The following is a 19355-nucleotide window of genomic DNA, read 5'->3' on the forward strand; positions in this document are numbered from 1 at the left end:
ACCTATGCATGGTTAGGTTATATTACATAAAGTGTGCGTGAAAAATGACACAAGATTTGTATGTCCCTAGATTTGTATGTTCCTTCTCAAGTCTCTTTAACGCGTCGTTCTTATTACCTAAGCATCGTTAGGTTATATTACGCAAAGTGTGCGTTAAAAGTGACTTTAGATTAGTATGGCGTGTCTCAAGTCTCTTTAACGCGTCGTTTTGATTGCCATGCATATGTCGCGTCAAAAGTCTCTCTAACGCTTCGTTCCAATTACCTAAGCATGATTAGGTTATATTACGCAAAGTGTGTGTTAAAAGTACCACTAGATTAGTATGTCGCATAAGTCTCTGTAACGCGCCGTTCCGATTACCAAAGCATTGTTTGGTTATATTATGCAAAGTGTGTGAAAAGTGACGCTAGATTAGTATCTCGTGTCAAACTTTGCGTAATATAACCTAACCATGCTTAGGTAATCGGAACGACGAATTAGAGAGACTTGTGATGCGAGATAAGCATGGAAATGATGCGTTAAAGAGACTTGAGATGCATACTACTAATCAAGCGTCACTTTTTACGCACACTTTGCGTAATATAACCTAACCATGCATAGGAAATCGGAACAACGCGTTAGAGAGACTTGAGACGCGACATACTAATCTAGCATCACTTTTCATGCATATTTTACGTAATATAACCTAACCATGCTCAGGTAGTTGGAACGACGTGTTAGAGAGAATGACATACTAATCTAACATCACTTTTCACAAACACTTTGCGTAACTTAACCATGCTTAGTTAATCGGAACGACGCGTTAAATAGACTTGAGACGCGACATACTAATTAATATATTGTTATTTTTCACGCACATTTTTTGTATTATAACCTAACCATGCTTAGGTAATCAAAACGACGTGTTAGAGAGACTTGTGATGCGACATAAGTATGGTAATCGAAACAAAGTGTTATAGAGACTTGATACGCGTCGTACTATTCTAGTGTCACTTTTTCATACACTTTGTTTATTATAACCTAACAATGCTTGGGTAATCGGAACAACACGTTAGAGAGACTTGTGACACGACTTACTAATCTAGCGTCAATTTTCACGCACACTTTGCGTAATATAACCTAACTATGCATAGGTAATCGGAACGACGCATTAAAGAGACTTGAGACGCGACATACTAATCCGGCGTCACTTTTCACGCACACTTTGCATAATATAGCCTAACCATGCTTATCAGAACGACGTGTTAAAGAGACTTGAGACGCGACCTACTAATCTAGCGTCACTTTTCAAGCACATTTTGCATAATATAACCTAACCATGCTTAGGTAGTCGGAACGATGCGTTAGATAGACTTAAGACGCGACATACTAATCAATTGTCATTTTTCACGCACACTTTGCGTAATATAACCTAACCATGCTTCCGTAATCGGAACGACGTGTTAAATAGACTTGAGATGCGATTGTCATTTTTCACGCACACTATGCGTAGTATAACCTAACCATTCTTAGGTAATCGGAACGACGCGTTAGAGAGACTTGTTACGCAAAATAAGCATGGTAATCGAAACAACGCGTTAAAGAGACTTGAGACTCGCCATACTAATCTCGCGTCAATTTAAACGCACACTTTGTGTAATATAACCTAACCATGCTTAGGAAATCGGTATGACACGTTTGATAGACTTGAGACGCGACATACTAATCCATTGTCACTTTTAACGCACACTTTGTGTAATATAACCTAACCATGTTTAGGTAATCGGAACGACGCGTTAGAAAGACTTGAGACTCGACACACTAATCCATTGTCACTTTTAACGCACACTTTGCGTAATATAAACTAACCATGTTTTGGTAATCGGAACGACGCGTTAAAGAGACTTGAGACGCGGTTACTAATCTAGCGTCACTTTTCACGCACACTTTGCATAATATAACCTAACCATGGTTAGGTAATCGGAACGACGCACCACAGAGACTTGAGACGCGACATACTAATCTAGTGTCACTTTTTACGCACACTTTGCGTAATATAACCTAACCATGGTAAGATCGACGCGATAAAGAGACTTGAGACGCGACAAACTAATCTAGCATCACCTTTCACGTACACTTTGCGTAATATAAGATAACCATGCTTAGGTAATCGGAATGACGAGTTAAATAGACTTGAGACACGACATACTAATCTAGCGTCACTTTTCACGCACACTTTGCGTAATATAACCTAACAATGCTCAGGTAATCGGAACGACGCGTTAAAGAGACTTATAATGCGACATACTAATCTAGTGGTACTTTAAACACACACTTTGTGTAATATAACCTAATAATGCTTAGGTAATTGGAACGACGCGTTAGAGAGACTTTTGACGTGACATAAGCATGGCAATCGAAACGACTCGTTAAAGAGACTTGAGAAGCGCCCTACTAATCTAGCATCTGTTTTTACGCACACGTTGCGTAATATAACCTTACCATGCCTAGGTGATCAGAACGACGCGTTAAAGAGACTTGAGACCCAACATTCTAATCTAGCGTCACTTTTCACACACACTTTGCGTAATATTAGCTAACCTTGCTTTAGGTAATCGGGACAACGCGTTAGAGAGACTTGTGAAGCGACACAAGAATGGTATTCGAAATAACGCGTTAAAGAGACTTGAGATGCGACATACGAATATAGCGTCACTTTTCAAGCACACTTTGCGTTATATAACCTAACCATGCTTAGGTAATCGGACCGACGCGTTAAAGAGACTTGAGACACGACTTACTAATCTAGCATCATATTTCAAGCACACTCTGCGTTATATGACCTAACTATGCTTAGGATATTGGAACGACGCGTTAGAGAGACTTGTGACGCGACATAAGCATGGTAATCAAAACGACGCGTTGAAGAGACTTGACACGCTACATACTACTCTAGAGTCACTTTTCACGCAAACTTTGCATAACACAACTTAACCATACTTAAGGCAATCAGAATGACGCATTAGAGAGACTTGTTAGGCGACATTCTAATCTAGCGTCACTTTTCACACACAGTTTGCGTAATATAACTTAACCATTTTTAGGTAATCGGAACAACGAGTTAAAGAGACTCTAGACGCGACATACTAATATAGTGTCACTATTCATGCACTCTTTGCGTAATATAACCTGACCATGCTTAGGTAATCGGAATGACGTGTTAGAGAGACTTGTGATGCGACTTACTAATCTAGCATCACTTTTCACGCACATTTTGCGTAATATAACCTAACCATGCGTAGGTAATCGGAACGACACTTTAGAGAGACTTGTGACGCAACATACAAATCTAGCGGCACTTATTACGCACACATTGCGTAATATAACCTAACCATGCGTAGGTAATTGGAACGACACGTTAGAGAAACTTTTGACGCGACATAAGCATGGCAATCGAAACGACGCGTTATAGAGACTTGAGACGCGCCATACTAATCTAGCGCCGCTTTTCACGTACACTTTACGTAATATAGCCTAACCATGCTTAGGTAAACTTAACAACGCGTTAAAGAGACTTGAGACTCGACATACTAATCTAGCGTCCATTTTCACGCACACTTTGCCTAATATTACCCAACAATGCTTAGGTAATTGGAACGACGAGTTAAAGAGACTTGAGACGCGACATAATAGTCTAGCGTCACTTTTCACGAACATTTTGCGTAGAATAACCTAACCATGAATAGGTAATGGGAACGACGCGTTAAATAGACTTGAGACGCAACATACAAGTCTAGCGTCACTTTTCAAGCACACTTTGCGTAATTTAACCTAACCATGCTTAGATAATCTGAACGACGAGTTAAAGGGCAGTTTGAACGCACACTTTGCGTAACATAACCTAACCATGCTAAGGTAATCGTAACAACGCGCTAAAGAGACTTGAGACGTGACTTACTAACCTAGTGTCACTTTTCGTGCACTGTTTGCGTATATATCAAAACCATGCTTATGTAATTAGAACGCACGTTACAGAAACTTGTGACACAACATACTAATCTAGCAATAGTTTTCACGCACACTTCCCGTAATATAACCTAACAATGCTTAGGTAATCGGAACGACGCGTTAGAGAAACTTGTGACACGACATATGGATGGTAATCTAAACGACGCGTTAAAGAGACTTAAAACGCGCTTTACCAATCTACCGTCACTTTTTACGCACACTTTGCGTAATATAACATAACCATGCTCAGATAATATGTACGACGCGTTAAATAGACTTGAGAGGCGAAATACTAATCTAGCGTCACTTTTCACACACCCTTTGCGTAATATAACCTAACCATGCTTAGGCAATCGAAACGACGCGTTAAAGAGACTTGAGACGCGACATACTTACCTAGCGTCAGTTTTCACACACACTTTGCGTAGTATAACTTAACCATCCCTAGGTAATAGGAACGACGCGTTATAAGACACTTGAGACGCAGCATACTAATCTAGCAACTTTTTGCGCAAACCTTGAGTAATATAACCTAACCATGCTTAAATAATCGAAACGGCGCGTTAGAGAGACTTGTGATGACCTGTTAAAGACACTTGAGACGCGGCATACTAATCTAGCAACTTTTAGCGCAAACGTTTAGTAATATAACCTAACCATGCTCAGGTAATCGGAACGACGCGTTTAAGAGACTTAAGACGTGACTTATTAGCCTAGTGTCACTTTTCACGCACTATTTGCGTAATATAACCTAACCATACTTAGGCAATCGAAATGATGCGTTAAAGAGACTTGAGACGCGCCACACTAATCTAGCGTCACTTTTTACGCACACTTAGCGTAATATAACCTAACCATTCTTAGGTAATCTGAACAACGTGTTTAAGAGACTCTATTCGCGACATACTATTCTAGCGTCACTTTTCACGCACACTTTGCATAATATAATCTAACCATGCTTGGGTAATCGAAACGACGTGTTAAAGACACTTGAGATGCGACATACTAATTTAACGTCACTGCTCATGCACATTTTGCGTAACATTACACAGCCATGCTTAGGTTATCGAAACAACACAATAAAGATACTGGAGAGGGAAAATACTAGTCTAGCGTCACATTTCACGCACACTTTGCGTAAAATAATCTAACCATGCTTAGGTAATCCGTACGACGCGTCATTCCGATTATCTAAGAATGGTTAGGTTATATTACATAAACTGTTCGTAAGAAGTGATGCTAGAGTAATACGACACGTCTCAAGTCTCTTTAATGCGCCGTTACGATAACATAAGCATGGTTAGATTATATTATGCAAAGTGTGCGTGAAAAGTGCCACTAGATAAGTATGTCGCATCTCAAGTCTCTTTAACGCGTCGTTCCAATTACACCTAAGCATGGTTAGGTTATATTAACCCAAGTGTGCATTAAAAGTGCTGCTAGATTAGTATGTCTCGTCCTAACTCTCTTTAACGAGTCATTTCTATTATCTAAAGGTTATATTACGCAAATTGCCCGTGAATAGTGATGTTAGATTAGTATGTCACGGTACAAGTCTCTCTAACGCATTAAGCAAAGTGTGCGTGAAAAGTGACGCTAGATTAGTATATCGCATCTCAAGTCTCTTTAACGCGTCATTCCAATTACCTAAGCATGGTTAGGTTATATTACACAACGTGAGCATGAAAAATGACGCTAGATTAGTATGTTGGGTCTCAAGTCTATTTAACGCGTCATACCTAAGCATGGTTAGGTTATTACGCAAAGTGTGCGGGAAAAGTGACGCAAGATTAGTATGTCGTGTCTCAAGTCCTTTTAACGCGTTGTTCCCATTACCTAAGCATGGTTAGGTTATATTACGCAAAGTGTGCGCGAAAAGTGCCGCTAAAATAGTATGTTGCGTCTCAAGTCTCCTAAACGCATCGTTATGATTAACTAAGCATGGTTACGTCATAAGTACCGCTAGGTTAGTATGTCGCGTTCCAAATCTCTCTAACGCGTCGTCCCTTTACTTAAGCTTGGTTAGTTTATATTCCACATAGTGTGCGTGAAAAGTGACGCTAGATTAGTATGTCGCGTATCAATCTCTATAATGCATCGTTCCGATTACCTAAGTATGGTTAGATTATGTTACGCAAAGTGTGCCCGAAAAGTGACGCTAAATTTGTATGCCGCGTCTCAAGTTTCTTTAACGCGTCGTTCCGATTACCTAAAGATGGTTAGGTTATATTACGCAAAGTGTGTCTGAAAAGTGAAAATAGATTAGTATGTCGACTCTCAAGTCATGTTAACGCGTCGTTACATTTACCTAAGTATGGTTAGGTAAGTAAAGTGTGCGTGAAAAGTGACACTAGATTAGTATGTCGCATCTCTAGTCTCTTTAATGCGTGGTTCCGATAACCCAAGTATGGTTCGGTTATTTTACGCAAAGAGTGCGTGAAAAGTGAAGATAGATAAGTATGTCGCGTCTCAAGTCTCTTTATCGCGTCGTTTCGATTACCATGCTTATGTGGCGTCACAAGTTTCTCTATTGCGTCGTTCCGAATACCTAAGCATGGTTAGGTTATATATTACGCGAAGTGTGCATGAAAAGTTACAATTGATTAGTATGTCGTGTCTCAAGTCTCTTTAATGGGTCGTTCCGATTACCTAAGCATGGTTAGGCTATATTACACAAAGAGTGCATGAATAGTGACGCTAGATTAGTATGTCGCGTTTCAAGTCTCTTTAACGCGTCGTTCCGATTACCTAAGCATGGTTAGGGTATATTACGCCAAGTGCGTATTAAACGTTTTGCTAGATTAGTTTGACGCGTCCCATGTTTCTCTAACGCGTCAGTTTGATTACTATGATAATGCCGCGTCACAAGTCTCTCTAACACATCGTTCCGATTACCTAAGCATGGTTAGGTTATATTACGCAAAGTATGCGTGGAAAGTCACAATAGATCAGTATGTCGCGTCTCAAGTCCCTTGATCGCGTCGTTTTGATTGCCTAAGCATGGTTAGGTTATTTTACACAAAGTGTCCGTGAAAAGTGACGCTAGATTAGTATGTCGATTTTCAAGCCTCTTTAACGCGTCGTTCAGATTTCCTAAGCATGGTTAGGTTATTTTATGCAAAGTGTGCGTGAAAAGTGACGCTATATAAGTATGTCTCGTCACAAGTCTCTTTAACGCGGTCGTACCGATTACATAAGCAGCATGGTTAGGTTATATTACGCAAAGTGTGCATGAAAAAGTGACGCTAGATTAGTTTGTTCGGTCACAAGTCTCTCTAACGCGTCGTTCTGATTACCTAAGCATGGTTTGGTTATATTACTCAAAGTGTGCGTGAAAAGTGATGATAGATTTGTATGTCGTGTTTCAAGTCTCTTTAACATGTCGTTCCGATTATCTAAGGATTATATTACGCAAATTGTGCGTGAAAACTGACGCTAGATAAGTATGTCGTGTCTCAAGTCTCTTTTAACGCGTCGTTGTGATTTCCTAAGCATGGTTTTGTTATATTACGGAAAGTGTGGGTGAAAAGTGACGCTAGATTAGTATGTTGTCTCTCAAGTCTCTTTAACACGTCGTTCCGTTTATCTAAGCATGGTTAGGTTATTTTATGCAAAGTGTGCGTGAAAAGTGATGCTAGATTAGTATGTCCTGTCTCGAGGCTCTTTAACGCGTCGTTCCGATTACCTAAGCATGGTTAGGTTATATTACGCAAAGTGGGCATGAAAAGTGACAGTAGATTAGTATGTTGGGTCACAAGTCTCTCTAACGTGTCATTCTGATTACCTAAGCATGTTATATTATGCAAATAGTGTGTGAAAAGTAACACTAGATTAGTCAGTCGCGTCTCAAGTCTCAATACGTGTCGTTCCTATTACCTAAGTAAGTTTAGGTTAGTTATATTACAGAAAGTTTGCGTTAAAAGTGTCGCTAGATTAGTATGTCGCGTCATGTTGGCAAATAATCGCAAGTGTACGATATCGCACAAGTAATATAACTTGGAAGACCAAGTATCGATCCCACAAGGAACAATGAACTAAACAACTAATTTCTAATATTCTTTAATTGGCTAGTAGGAAAATAAATGGATTTGTGTAAACTAATTATAATCTAAAGTAAATTAACTCAAGTAATTAGACTAAAAATCTGAAATCAAACAAAGAAATTGAAGTTTAAACAATAATGATAAAAAGCTCAAGGATTGATAATTCCAAATAAACAAGTAGAAGAATGGATCAAAATTTATCTAGTGATTTTATTATGAATCGAGCTATTCTAATGCACCGAATCCCGCTCTCTCAAGCCTCAAAGATTCAAATAAAATCACAACCTAATTAGCTAATCAATTATTAACTTGCTCTCACAATATTAAAACTAAATTAAATAACTAAATTGTAATTATGAAGCAAACTCAACGACTACCTAAATTCCAACCCGCTCTCACGGCGTTTTCCTCTAAGTTTTTAATTACCTATGTCTATTTAATTAACAATCTCTCAATTAGTTAATTAAACACAAAACCATGAACTAAGTGATCAAATCAATTCAAGCATTAATCTTAGTAATTAAAACACAATTTTACTCACTTAATAAATCCTAATCCAATTCGAAAACTAATCTAAGTGTTCCTATCAATCCCCGAACAAAGGATTTAGTTACACATGCTTAAGCTTAAATTAAACAAAGAAGAAGATGAAAAATTAAACATAATTAGAACAATAAATACCGGAGTTGTCAATTTCGGAAGAATCGTCTAGATTAAACTTGAAATCTCCACAATCGTTCTTTGCAGAAACTATTAATAAACTACTTATAAACTGCTGAGAAACAGAAGCTAAAACGCTATTTTAAGAGAATGAAAATAAAACTAATGTATTTAATTATTAAAACTAGTCTATTACAAGGTCTTTATATAGAGGAGGAAGCTCTGGAATCTTCTAAATCGATTTAGGAATCAAATTTGAAATAGGAGTTTCGGTTGTAGTCGTAAAAAGAGATTAAGTCCAAGTCCAATTCTGATTAGGCAAAATTCAGCTCTTTCCCGTTCGTACCACTCTTTCTCGTTCGAAACTTCAGCCAAAATCTCAAGGTTCTCGTTCGTGAATTCCTTTCCCGTTCGAAATAACTAGTTTCCGAGAGCAAAATCTCGTTTGCCCCCTTCTTGATCTCGAACATACCTTCTCCTTTTCCTCTTGAGTCTCGTTCGAGAATGGCTTTCTCGTTCGAGACCCAAGCTTTTTCTTCATGGTTCCCGTTCGGGAATACATTATTTCGAACGGGAAAATCCTTTTACTGCTGAAATTACGTTCGAGAATTCATAATCTTTTCCTACGACATTAATTTCTTCGTCCGCAAGCTACGCTTTTACTCCAACGCTTAATCCACCATAAATTAGCTCCAAATACTCGATTTTCACCCAATTTCCACTGAAACACTAACAAACACTATCAAACATAAAAATGCCAAATAATGTACAAAATTAATACTAAACGTGATAAAAACCGAGTAAAATCGACCCTAATTATAGAAGTAAAATACTCCTATCAAACCTCCTCACACTTAACCTTTGCTTGTCCTCAAGCAAGAAATAAATCTTACTCTACAAAATATGTTAGAAATCCTTAGCATATAACTTAACAATAAATCCATCAAAGAAATCCCCCAATCTATGAACAATATGAACAATCAAAATTTCTAAACCCGACAACTAAATAATGATGCAATCAAATAACAAATAATAATTTATGACATAATTCAATATAACAAAGGTTACTAACTCATTAGTACAAGGTCAAATTGAATCACACTTCAAGTTTCACTATCACTTGCGGGACATGGAGAATAATCAATTTCTCACTTAGGCAAATCATAGCACAATTTAGTAAAAACCGAGCTAATGGCATCAATATATCAACAAGTAAGGTTTATATCAAAGAAAAGCTCACAATTGAAAACATGAATACTCACCATAAGCTTGCTCATAGTCTCGGACTCCGCTACTTGATTCGGTAATCAACAAAAATCATATGGTCTTTTATTGGGGTTGTAACGTGGCTAAGCTAAAGGGTAGGTAAAAAGGTTAAACAAAGGCTAATTATCAACTTAATACACTATTTATTACTACTATTAACTTCTAGGTTGATCCAACTCCGCTTTTGCATTTATATGAACTCATAACTTTCTTTTCTTTTTGAATTACGCTCTACTCATTGCTTTTTGCAATCTCAGAATTTTTTCCTTTCTTTTGAGCTATTACTTTGCAAATTTCTATCTCTTTTTTTTTCTTTTCTTTCAATCTTTTTCAAGGCGCAAACTTAATCTTTTTAAGCACAATTTAGTTCACTTTTTCTTTTCACTATTCTCGAGTTATTAATCACCTATATTCATCATAGTCATAAACAATAATATATCAAGTCGATAAGGTAAACAAAAGAGGTAAAACATAGAACGGTAAAGGGTGTAAAATATGGTAAAAACAATAAAAAAGTTTAAGGCTCAAATTGGTGTAATCTAGGGGATAAAGGGTAGTCTATTTAAGTGGTCTAAAAGAAAGGTTATATCTAATTGCCATAATCATCTAATTGTTGAAAACTCAATCGTGTAACTTTAAACGTACACCGAGCAAGTTCTAGAAATAAAACATGAAATCAACACTCACAACAAGAAAATTAAGCTCAAAACTCTCAAAAGCGTGTAGTGTTATGCCATAAACTCAATCCCTACAAAAATTATGCTACTTATGCCAAAAGTTTAGAAACGACTATAAAAATAAACAATCGACATGTCATGAATCCGCATCAAGTTATTCAATTATGTTTCAACGATTTGAATAAGTCTAAATTTTGAATTCACCCTTATTTCATCGGATTATGTCAACGAATTATTAAGTCATTAAGCAAGCATCGTTTATCACTTGTCGAATTAAGAAGTCGCGTTCATACATTCATCGATTCGGGGAAATCTAAGATTGACAAATTAATTAAGATACACACCAAATCAACTAACACTTTCATAAAAAGACAAAGATTTAACGCGATACAAGCCTTTGAAAATAAACCACATTAATACCCTAATACATTCTTCTAAAAATAAAAAGAAAAGCTGAAAATAAACTACTTCAACACCCTAATAAAAATAAAAAATAAAGCTGAAAATAAAGATAAATCACCGAAAAATAACCCAAACGAAAGATAAAATTTTCTTCCCCCCTCCTCACACTATTTCTAGCTATGTCCCCAAAGCTAAGAAATAAGAAAATTAAAAATAGAGAATTAAAGGAGTTTGGGTTTAGAAAAACAAATCTCGCTCTAGTTAAAGGCCGGTGGATCCGGTGATGGTTCCGGTGATGGATAACGCTCTCCGCCGGCGGCATTAAAATAACCCCGAAGAAAATCCTCTTGCCGATTAAGCCGTGCCCGCATTCGATCTTGCCTCCATTGAAGTTGTGCAAGACCAACATGTTGTTCACATCGGATATCTTCAAGTAATTTTTGGTTAGTTTCCCAACCAACCCGGTTTTGCTCCCATCCGGTCCGGTTTTGTTCAACCAACTCAGAAAACCGTTGATCAAACCCGGAAATATTAGCCGCCTCGCCGGCTTGAGAAGTTCCCGCGGGTTCCTTCCCCGCTCGCCTTCCTACTCTTCCTTCCACGTCTCCTCCTTCTTATTCCGCTCTCTCTGCTTGTGCCGCCGCTTCTCTTTCGGCTCTCGTCAACAATCGCACCCTTCTATTATAGGGAATAATTCTCCCCCTCTTCACATACCCGGCCACATCTAAATGGTTAATATTTATTACCCTCGTCGGAGTGGACTCGAAAGTTGCCAAGGTATATGCCGTGGGCATACAATTGTACTTCTCGGCCAATGCACGAACAAACCATCCATAGCCAATTTTCGACAATTCTTGTGGAACCGCCCGTAATCGCTTCAAAAGACGATAAGCCGTGTTGACTTGGTAGGCCTCAATCTCCGGATGTAAAATGGCATTCAATGCCAAAAGATCACTCTTCGCCACCTTGGAGTACTCATTACGCCCGCCAAAAGAGTGCCCAAACCATTTCAAGAACACCACCATGTTGATGTCTTTGACTTCATTCATCTTGGACACCTTGGACTTGTAGTTGTCCCGATCCGTCAATTCCCGCCAAATTGCCACTTGATCGAACTCTTGAGCCCAATTGACCAATCCCGTTCCCCTCATTCCAAAAAGTTCCACTAAATCTTCAACACTAAGAGTATGACTAGTGTTGTTGATGCGGAAAGTAATGGAAGTAGGAGAACCGCGAACCGGTTGAAGAGTAGAAAAGAACTCAAGAGTCATCTCATCGTAAGAGTGGTGACTTACCTTGGCCAATGTCGTTAGACCCAAGATGTCTAAGTACCGCTCAATTTCATCTTTAATACCGAGGCGCTCCATATCATCAAAATCAATTTCAAATGGCACCGCAATATCCCGCTCCTTAATACTCAAATATAAGTCACCTTCCTCCTCCGTATGGATTTGGAAAGGTGCTTGATATCGAGATGTCAAGATCACCGAGGTGTTAACCCTAGAGGTGGAGGGAGCGGTTGATTTTGAGCGGCTTCTTCCGACGGCCGGTAAAGATGGAATAGCCGCTTCTTGATTTCTTGTGCTTGAGCGGCGAATTGGTTGATTTTCGGCATTCTCGCTTCGCACCATGATTGCGGAATGAGAATATATCTAAAAAAATTGAGAGAGTAAGAAAAGAAAAGTATTAGAAGAAGAATTTGTTGTGAAATAAAAGTAGAATAATGCAAGGTATTTATAGGGAAAAATATCAAATCTCAAGATTTCCCACCACTAAATTCAAACTTGCCATTTAATAATTTTGAATTGATTTAACGGTTTAGATTAACACCATGTAATCAATCCAAGTGAAATTTAAGCACTAATGAATGGTTCGGATTTGCCAAGTCATCAATCCAAGTGAAAAATTCAAATTTTGAAAGCACAAATCTCAAAGAAACACAAGTTTCAAAAGAAACACAAGTCTCAAAAGAAACACAAGTCCCAAGAAATCTACCACACTTTAATTCAAAATTTTTAAATGAAAAATTCAAATTTCCCACTATTTTTGATGGTTTCCCGAACGGGAAAATGGTTTTTTCGAACGGGAATCATAAATTTTAATCAGGTTTTGTTATTTCCATTGTGTTCTCGTTCGAAATTCAAACGAGACCAGGCAAAATTGCCTTGGTTCTCGAACGGGAAAGCACTTTCCCGAACGGGAAATAGGCAAAATTCCCTGGGTACGAACGAGAAACCCATTCCCGTTCAAAAAACAACTTAACCGAGAGATATGGCTTGGCAAAATTTCTCTTGGTCTCGAACGAGAATGAGATTCTCGAACGAGACAAAGGCCAATTTTGCATGTCCCGTTCGAAATTTCATTTTTTCGAACGGGAAATCACTTACCTGAGCCAGTTTACCCTTACAATTTTGTAAGGGTCTCGTTCGAAATTGTCAGTTTTCGAACGAGACCAATGCAAAAAAAGTTTTCAAAATCCATCTGGAAACCTTTATGAGACTTGTTATAAACCTTTGAAATACCTGCACTACCAAAAACAAAAACTTACCCCGGAATTAAATGGAAAAAACAGAATAAAATTAAAATAAAGAAAAATTAAAAGATAAATAAAAATACACGAACCTCTCGGGATTGCCTCCCGAGTGCGCTTTATTTTTAGTCAAAAGCTAGACCGTGGCCCGGAATTCATGGAGGAGTGGTGAACATGATTTGTTCCACCACTTGATCCGTCAAAGGTCCAAGATACGGTTTGCACCGTTGTCCATTTACCTTGAAGACTTCACCACTAGCATTCTCTAATTCCAAAGCTCCATGACTTGCCACACTTCGAATTTTGAAGGGACCGCTCCAACGAGACTTCAATTTACCGTGAAATAATTTGAGGCGTGAGTTGTAGAGCAAGACAAACGATCCTTCCGAAAAAGTTTTAGGAACGATATGAGCATCGTGCCATCGTTTCGTCTTTTCCTTGTAAAGCTTGGCGTTTTCGTAGGCATTTAACCGAAATTCGTCCAACTCATTGAGTTGAAGCATACGTTTCTCCCCCGCCGCTTTAAGGTCAAAATTGAGCTTTTTAATGGCCCAATATGCTCTATGTTCAAGTTCCACCGGAAGATGGCATGCTTTCCCAAAACGATATGGAGACATTCCGAGGTGCGTTTTAAAAGCCGTACGATATGCCCATAATGCATCATCTAGTTTTAGTGACCAATCTTTCCTTGTGTTATTAACCGTTTTCTCTAGAATTCTTTTTAGCTCACGGTTAGAAACTTCAACTTGCCCGCTTGTTTGAGGATGGTACGGAGTAGCGACCCGATGATAGACTTTATACTTCCGCATCAAGGCATCGAATTGCCTATTGCAAAAGTGAGATCCACCGTCGCTTATTATTGCTCTAGGAGTCCCGTATCGATTCATCAAACGTTTGAGAAAATCCAACACTACTTTGGCATCGTTAGTGGGTAATGCTTCCGCCTCTACCCATTTTGAAACGTAATCTACGCACACCAATATGTACTGCTTTCCAAACGACATAGGAAATGGACCCATGAAGTCTATTCCCCACACATCGAAAAGTTCCACCTCTTGAATGTTGGTAAGCGGCATCTCATCTCTCTTAGATATGTTCCCCACTCTTTGGCATCGATCGCAATGACTAACAAAATCTTTTACATCGCGAAATAGCGTAGGCCAAAAGAATCCGCACTCTAGCACACAAGCGGCGGTCCTTGATGTACCATAGTGACCCGCATAGTCCGACGAATGGCATTGACTAAGTATAGGCATCATCTCTTGTAGTGGGACACATCTCCTCAAAATCCCATCTTCACACACCTTGAAGAGGTACGGTTCCTCCCATAGAAACCGTTTAGCATCGCTCAAGAACTTCTTCCTTTGGTGGTAAGTCAAGTCCGGTGGAATTATTTCGGAAGATAGATAGTTTGCGATATCCGCATACCATGGCGTTTCTACTTCCGAAAGTACCATCAATATCTCATCCGGAAACGTTTCATTAATCTCTACGCCACTTATAATTGGTTCCGGAATTTCTAACCTTGAGAAGTGGTCGGCGACGACGTTCTCCGTTCCTTTCTTGTCGCGAATTTTGATGTCAAACTCTTGCATAAGAAGCACCCATCGGATTAGTCTCGGTTTAGCATCTTGCTTTGCAAAAAGGTATCGAAGGGCCGCATGGTCCGTATAGATGATAACCTTAGAGCAAAGTAAGTACGACCGGAATTTATCCAATGCGAACACCACCGCAAGCATCTCTTTTTCGGTGGTGGTGTAATTGAGTTGAGCACCCGCCAATGTTCGGCTCGCATAGTATATCACATGAAGCTTTTTCTCCTTCCGTTGCCCCAAAACGCACCCAAGTGCTATATCGCTTGCATCACACATGAGTTCGAAAGGAAGAGTCCAATCGAGTGATGAAATAATTGGGGCCGAGATAAGGGCTTCCTTCAACCTAGAAAAAGAAATAAGGCAATCATTAGTAAATTCATAAGGAATATCTTTAACAAGCAAATTAGTTAAAGGACGAGCAATGGAAGAGAAATTTTTAATGAATCGTCGATAAAACCCGGCGTGCCCTAAGAAGGCACGAACTCCTTTTACGGTAGTTGGTGGTGGTAATTTCTCGATGATTTCCGTTTTTGCTCTATCTACTTCAATGCCGTCCTTGGAGATTTTATGTCCCAAGACAATTCCCTCCTCTACCATGAAATGGCACTTCTCCCAATTCAAGATTAGATTGGTCTCCTCACATCGGGCCAACACTCGTTCAAGATTATTTAAGCATATCTCAAAAGAGTCCCCGAATACCGAAAAATCATCCATGAAGACCTCCATAATATCTTCGATCATATCGGCGAAGATGGAGGTCATACATCGTTGAAATGTTGCCGGTGCATTACAAAGACCAAATGGCATCCTCCGATAAGCAAACGTTCCATAAGGACATGTGAAAGTTGTTTTCTCTTGGTCATCCGGGAAGATAAGAATTTGATTGTACCCGGAATACCCATCGAGAAAACAATAATAAGCGTGGCCCGCTACCCGCTCCAACATTTGATCGATAAATGGTAATGGAAAATGGTCCTTCCTCGTCTCCGTATTTAACTTGCGGTAGTCAATACAAACACGCCATCCCGTTACCGTCCTAGTGGAAATTTGCTCACCCTTCTCGTTTTCAATCACCGTCATCCCCCCTTTCTTTGGAACGCATTGAATGGGACTAACCCACGCACTATCGGATATGGGGTATATAATTCCGGCGTCGAGAAGTTTTACTATCTTTTTGTGCACGACCTCCTTCATATTTGGATTCAAGCGCCGTTGTCTTTGAGCCGATGCTCTTGACTCACTTTCTAGGTTGATCTTGTGCATGACCATCGATGGACTAATTCCTCGGATGTCCGAAATTTGCCAACCGATCGCCAATATATGTTGCTTCACCACTTTGACAACTGTTGCTTCTTGTGTTTCCGACAAGTTGTTCGAGATGATGATGGGAAGTGTCATGTTGTCGCCCAAAAACGCATACCGTAAATGAGATGGTAATGTTTTAAGCTCAACCTTTGGTGGAGAAATAGAAGAAGGTGGTGTCACGCTCTCTCTTCTAATCAAATTTTCGGCTTTCGGCTCATCTTCTTTGGAATATTCTTCCCCGGAAGTTTCATATGTCTCCTCGGAATGGAATATGACTTTTGAAACCAGGAAAAGTTCTTCCACGATTCCATCAATCATATCCAGTTTCATGCATTCCACCTCCTCAAAAGTGTTGCGCATAATCCTTTTCATATCAAACTCTACTTTGTCATCATCGATACACAAAGTGAGTCGTCCGGCGTGCACATCTATCAATTCCCTCCCCGTGTTCATGAAAGGACGCCCAAGAATCATAGGGCATGTTTTATCCGCCGCATAGTCAAGTACGACAAAATCCACCGGAAAGATGAATTTGTCTACTTTGACTAGAACATCTTCTACCACTCCGTATGGCTTTTTTAGGGAGTGGTCCGCCAATTGAAGCGTCATTGATGTTTGCTTCAAAGTTTGATCACCAAAAATATCCCTGAAAAGAAACAAAGGCATTAGATTGATACTTGCCCCTAAATCACATAGACAATTAATTGAATTTAAATCGCCTATGTTGCAAGGAATTGTAAAACTCCCTGGGTCCTTAAGCTTGGTGGGCAAGTCACTAAGGATGAGTGACCTACAATTTTCCGTTAGGGAAATTGTGCCTTTGTCGTCCCAACTCCTTTTCTTTGTTATGATTTCTTTGAGGAACTTCGCGTATTGAGGCATATCACGCAAAGCATCCGCAAAGCTTATGTTGATTTGGAGTTTCTTGAAAATTTCCAGAAATTTATGGAATTTTTAGTTATCCGGTGTCTTCTTCAATCGTCCCGGGAAAGGGACCTTTGGCACAAATGGAGGAGGAGGTGGCGGTTTAACATATGGAAGTTCGGTTACTTCCTCCTCATTTGTTCCCGTTGTTAGATCGATCGCTTTCTCTTTACTTGCATGTGGATCATCAAGTTCTTTCCCGCTTCGGAGTTCAATGGCTTTGACTTGCTCCCTTGGATTTGACTCCGTTGTAGATGGTAAACACCCTTGAGCTCTATTTTGAAGCGAGATGGCAAGTTGAGAAATTTGAGTCTCGAGATGGTGATTGACGGAAGCTTGGTTCTTAAAACTGGTTCTAACTTCCTCAATAAGCTTGTCAATTTTGCTCCCCTCATCCGTATTCCGATTTTGAAAACCGGGTGGGGGTTGTGGTCGGTAGTTGTTAAAATTTCCTTGGTTTTGTGGACCACAGTTTCCTCCTTGAAAATTTGCTCCTCCTATATTCGGGTTTGCATTGGCTTGACCCGAATTGTCCCTCCACGAAAAGTTAGGATGATTCCTCCATCCTGGATTATAGGTGTTGGAATAGGGGTCATTGCCTTGCCTTTGCCCATTGACATAGTTGACTTGCTCATTTGAGTTTTGATGTAGGACGGGGCAATCCATTCCCGAATGATCGTTCCCATCACAAGTCTCGCAACCCATTTGAACTACCGCAAGTTGAGCATTCCTTTGATTTGCTTGTTGTTTGTAATTCTCGAGTTGTGCTAGAAGTGTCGCATTCTTCGCTTTCATTGCTTCAAATTCTTGGGTTTGCTCGAGGGTCATTATACCCTTTTGAGGTGGTTGCCTCAACCGCTCGGTTGACCAAGAACAACTATTTGTAGCGAGTTCCTCTAGCAAGTTATTGGCCTCATCATAAGTTTTTTTCATAAGTGATCCTCCCGATGCCGCATCAATCGTTGCCCGTGTACCCTCATTGGTACCATTGTAGAAAATAGAGACAAGATGCTCCCTCCCTAGATGATGATGCAGACAATTTCTTTGAAGCTCTTTGAAGCGTTCCCAAGCTTGGTATAGAGATTCACCATGTAATTGTAGAAAATCTATAATTTCCTTGGTCATCCTCGCCGTTTTGCCCATAGAGAAATACTTATTGAGAAAAGCTTGTGCCAACTGCTTCCATGTTGTGATTGAGGTACTTGGAAGTGATTGAATCCAATTTCTCGCTTTATCCCTCAAAGAGAAAGGGAAAAGACGAAGCTTGATTTGATCCTCCGTCACATTATGGATTTTGAATGTGTTGCATACCTCCGTGAATTTTGAAAGATGAGCGTTTGGATCCTCGCGTTCCAACCCATAAAATTGGCAACGACTTTCAAGTAGTTGAATCGTTCCCGACTTGATTTCAAAATTGTTAGCGAGGATAGGAGGTGCAAAACATCCATAGTTGGCGTTGTCCACGTTGGGTAAGAAGAATTCACCCAAGGTACGTCTTTCGGGAAGAGGGACAACCCTCTCGTTTGGCCTATTAAGAGCTAGGCCATCATGTGGTGGTGGTGGTGGAACAATCCCTTCGTGATTCAACGGAGGGTTACGGTCGTCCTCCATTGTTTTGGATTTCCGCGCTGTTTTTCGGATACTTCTTTCGAAGGATGTTAAATCTGACTGAAACGGTTCTAGCGGTTTTTTGGCACGTCGTGTATTAGGCATACACTAACCAAAACTCATGAGCAAACACAAAGAAGAAAACCAACGTAAAATCCAAGAATCACAAAGTATAAAAATAACAAAAATTTAATAAAACTAACTCAATCTAAGAATAAGATACTTTTAATTAATTTAATCGCAATTGCTCCCCGGCAACGGAGCCAAAAACTTGTTGGCAAATAATCGCAAGTGTACAATATCGCACAAGTAATATAACTTGGAAGACCAAGTATCGATCCCACAAGGAACAATGAAC

At 39.5% G+C, this 19355-nt stretch overlaps 1 non-coding gene across 1 annotated transcript; it reads left to right on the forward strand.

Moving 5' to 3' along the window:
- The first annotated feature begins 18410 nt into the window (after positions 1 to 18410).
- LOC126675994 (small nucleolar RNA R71) lies at positions 18411 to 18517 on the forward strand. Its single transcript, XR_007640172.1, has one exon. It is a non-coding gene; the product is annotated as a small nucleolar RNA R71 (small nucleolar RNA).
- The last annotated feature ends 838 nt before the right edge of the window (positions 18518 to 19355 follow it).

Source organism: Mercurialis annua, linkage group LG3 (genome assembly GCF_937616625.2).
Source record: "Mercurialis annua linkage group LG3, ddMerAnnu1.2, whole genome shotgun sequence".
NCBI classification, from domain to species: domain Eukaryota; kingdom Viridiplantae; phylum Streptophyta; class Magnoliopsida; order Malpighiales; family Euphorbiaceae; genus Mercurialis; species Mercurialis annua.